This window comes from Alligator mississippiensis, chromosome 3, assembly GCF_030867095.1.
Source record: "Alligator mississippiensis isolate rAllMis1 chromosome 3, rAllMis1, whole genome shotgun sequence".
NCBI lineage: Eukaryota > Metazoa > Chordata > Crocodylia > Alligatoridae > Alligator > Alligator mississippiensis.
The window spans coordinates 135,523,913-135,528,173 of record NC_081826.1 but is presented as its reverse complement, the minus strand read 5'-3'; the positions used below and the strand labels follow the sequence as shown (position 1 = coordinate 135,528,173).

At 44.1% G+C, this 4,261-nt stretch overlaps 1 protein-coding gene across 1 annotated transcript in view; it reads right to left on the bottom strand.

Annotated features, from left to right (window-relative positions):
- Positions 1–4,261, bottom strand: part of LOC109284041 (uncharacterized) — a 50,263-nt gene that overhangs the window by 3,927 nt on the left and 42,075 nt on the right. The window lies entirely within an intron of this gene.

Below are 4,261 nucleotides of genomic sequence, written 5' to 3'. Positions count from 1 at the left end.
CTTCAGGGAAAATTTTACACAACATGTGTGAGACCTAAAGTAACATCTTTTGTGTATGTTATAAACTCTGTGACATCTGTTTAAAAAGAAAAAACAAAAAAAAACTAGTGTGTTATCCCTGTCTGAGCTAAACTTTTCTTTCTCAAGCCCTGCTGTTGGGTGGCACATTGCACAGTGCTTGGCTGCTTGCTTTCCCTCCCCTGTGGACATGCCTGTACTTCAAGCAGAACAGCATCAGCAGATTCCAATCTTGCAAATACTTGTGTGTCTGAGTAAGCTGGACTAAAATGGGGTCCCTCACATGCATAAAGTAACTTGCTTTCAGAAGTAAGAGCAAGATCACGATTAGAATTGCTGTAAATGCATGACAGCTTTCATAGCTCTGTCACAGCGATGCTTCCATTTCAAACAGTAGCAGTAAATGAAGTGCTATTGTGGGCTTGGCAGGTAGCTGTTGCTTTTGGCTTCACTGTTGCCCTAGTGCTGCAGAAACTTGTGGGTATTACTCAGTGCTTTGTTATAAACTTGTGTATATGCAATAAGTACAGGCTTATCTCTGCCTTCCCTTGCCTGCTTCATCCTATACAACCATGTTCTGGGCCTACTGAGGGTTAGTTCTACATGAGGGAGGAACGAAGGAGGCATGTAGACTAATTTCAGGGCAGTTTCAATTTGATCAGGAGACCACTCCATGTGGGGGGAATACAGATGAGATGGCTGGTTTTGAAGTTATTTCTCTGTTGTGGCAAACAGCTGTACAGCATGGAGCAAAGAATTGCAATGTGAAACAGGTATGGTACAAAAGAAAGACTTGATTCAACGTAGTTGGCATCCTCAATTCCCATTGCTGCTAATAGGCATAGAAGGCAGGACTGGGCATAATGCATTGATGCAAAAGTGACTACGGTATGTTCAAAGCCTGCTAAGAGACTTAGATTGATGGGACCTGTGTGGCCAACTCCCCTGGACTTCTTTAAAAACTATGTTTTAATTGGGTTTGAAAGAGGGGTAATTCTGGGGAGAGAGTTGTGGATGCTTCCAGTTTTCACTGAACAGCCTGCCTCCGAGATGAGAAAAAAAGATTGGCGAAGTGGAAGATACCACCTTTTAAACCTGTATTTTCTGTAAATGTGATGGGCCACATGGCTTGGTGCTTTTGCTTAGTGTTTAATCAGTGAACAGAAAAGTAGAAAGGAAATGGAACTGCAATCAGCCTGAAAATAAATCAAACTGACCTGTAATTAACATCTACAACTTTTAAGACTAAATTATTTTATTTTTAGAAGGTTGTAGAAGAATTTTGAAGGCATTCCTTCACTGATTTCCCATATATTAAAACCGGGGGGCAGTAAAACTTTTTGGGATGTGGTCACTATTAGAACAGACAGTGTAGACAGTGCATGTGCTCGACCAGGGGTAGCCAGCCTGCAGTATGCATGGCATGGGCAGCTTCTGCATGTGCCACATGGCAGATCAGGGAAGGGACCTGCAGCACAGTGGCAGGTAGGCCAGGAAGCAAAAGGCAGAGCAGGAGATCAGGCAGGGAGCAGAAACAGCGGCAGACCAGGCAAGGGAAGGGGATCTAAGTGGCATGCAGGGCTAATTCATGGGATGCCTGACAAAAAGGTTGACCTGCACTTTGATAGACCACCAGCTTTATTGTTGGGTTATCCAAGAATACCTGTTGGTAATGACACTGGCTGAACACATGGAAAACAGATCATCATTATATGAAAATATGAAGAGTGCAATCATTTAGGAACTAGCTCTGTATGACTTGCCAGTTCTGTACCTGGACAGGCCATCAACCACAGTTAGACCAGTTATCGACCTGTTCTGTGTATCCTGCAGCCTATCGCCTTGTTATGTATACCACTAAGAGAGCATTGCTCAAAAAATATTAGCAGTCAACATGCCATTTACTTTGAGACACACTTGTTTTGAAATATAATAAGGAGCGGCTTGAGATGCTGCTGTGGAACAACGGCAATTAGGTGGGGCTCTTTGAACCAGTGGGAAAACCTGAGGTACTAGGACAGCAGAAACAGAAAGTGATGAAAACAGCTTTCCAGTGGTGGGGGAATCTTCTAAAAAAAGAAGAAAATTGTTGCTGCTATCTGTGAAGAGGTGGAAGCTCTCATAGGTTTTCATACTTGCATTTGCCTATTTAGAAGAGGTGAGGGAGACCACAGGAGGATTCTCTCTCTCACTCTCACTCTCACTCACCCACACACACCCCTAGATTGCCTGTAGCAGCCAGATACTATAATGAGGGCTTAGTGTCTTAGACTTATGCTTCAAGCTTCTGCCACCATAGTTGTGTCAGTCCAGGCTGTAAAGAGGTGCATCCCTGCATGATGCAGGTGTATCAGCCAGAACCTCTGCTGTAGTGCTAAAACAGTGGTTCTCAACCTTTTTAGACTCAAGGCATCCCTTGCTAGACTCAAGATCCCCTTCCATAACTTTTGCTTAGCTATTGCCATGCTTACCTCCTTGCAGAGGGGGCAGGTGGAGCAAGCCTGAGCCTGTGTTTATTCTGTTTTACCTCCCCACATCTGATTTATGTCCTCATATCTTGATTGCTCTTCAAAGACTTTTGTTGCACCCTGGTCGAGAATCACTGTAGTAGAAGCACAGTTTTGCTGATATAACTTCTTTCATTGTGGGAGTGTTTGTGCTATGCATGCCAGCAGAGTTAAGTTTTGGTAATAAAAGTAGTGTGCACTTTAGGTACACTTTGCCCATCCAGTGTACCAGCATTTCCTTGGTGCTAAAGCACACCAAGTGTCAATGGCCTTGAATTTAAACTGCACACTGCATTGGACAGACAACCTGTGCCAAATGGCAAATATGACTGTTGTACTAAGGTGCTTTCCAGATGCAATCAGAAGTATCACAGCACTTTGTGAAAGAGCAGATGGAAATACACTGGGTCCTTGTGTTAAATCACTGGGTCCTTGGTTTAATACTGCTTAGTTTTAAAAATAATATGAGCTTAATATTCATGGAAAGAAGGCCTGAATTGGAGCAGCTGGCTTTTTGCACTGTCTTATACAGCTCTGCTACTTATTGTTTATTGCTTGTCTTCCAGCAACACTCAATGGATTCAATCAGGGCCCAGCCCTGTTGGCCTTTTGCAGTGTTACAGACTTATACACCTGAAAGGAAACAGTCAGTGGCTGGTCACTGGAAGGCAGAACAAGGTACCAGCTGGGCTAGCCCATTAGTATACAAACTATGCATATGCTCACTTGAATTCCAACCATTAGCAGTTGGCAGCATTCTAGAGGCATGATACTACCTGGAGAGTAACTACAAAGAGGATGGAGCTAGACCGTTCCCCGTGGTGGCAGATGACAGAACAAGGAGCAATGATCTCAAGCTGCAGCAAGGGAAGTTTAGCTTAGACCATAGGGAAAACTTTCTCACTAGGAGGGTAGTAAATCACTGGAACAGGTTACCCAGAGATGATGTAGGATCTACGTTCTTGGAGGTTTTAAGACCCAACTAGACAAAGCTTTGGCTGGAATGATCTAACGGGATGGTCCTGCTTTGAGCAGGGGGTTAGACTAGATGACTTCCTGAGGTCCCTTCCAACCCTGGTTTTATTATGATTCTATGATGTGAGTCTGAAAGAGAGGTTCAGGGGCAAATAATGTAGTGACTGGGTCTCTAGGTCTCTTCAAGGAGTTTCAAACAGGCAGCATGAAAGAAAGTGCCAAGATGTTTGAAGGATAGAAACCAACAGCAGTAAGGCTGCAGTCCTCATGATATTGTAGTTTGGGAGATTCTTTCATGACACCCCCCCCCCCCCAGCTACAATGAAACCCTTCTCAAGGCTACAGGCCAAACCCTGTCAGAGTTGCACCCCATGCAACTCTACTGGAGTCAACAACTGTCTGTTTTGCAACTGTTGCCATGTGCAATCACATGAGGGCCATACATCTTATGATAGAAGCCATGTATGTTCTGCACTGTGACAGCACACTTTGGGATGTAGTCACTGCTACCTGACTAATGCTGGATAGCCAAAGTCAATAGAGTTGCACTGGTGTAACTATGGGTGGAATGTGCTATAGCCTCAGTAAGAGGTTCCAGTGTTGTATGAGAGTTTTGGTGGGGTTAAGTACAGTTTCTGGCCCTTCAGTCTCCATTCAGAAGGTTACTTTCCCATATAGGCAGCTCCTTGGGATAATTGCACGCTTTTTAGAACCACCCATGAGCAATTACTCACCTAAGCCCTGCCTCAAACTGACATCAC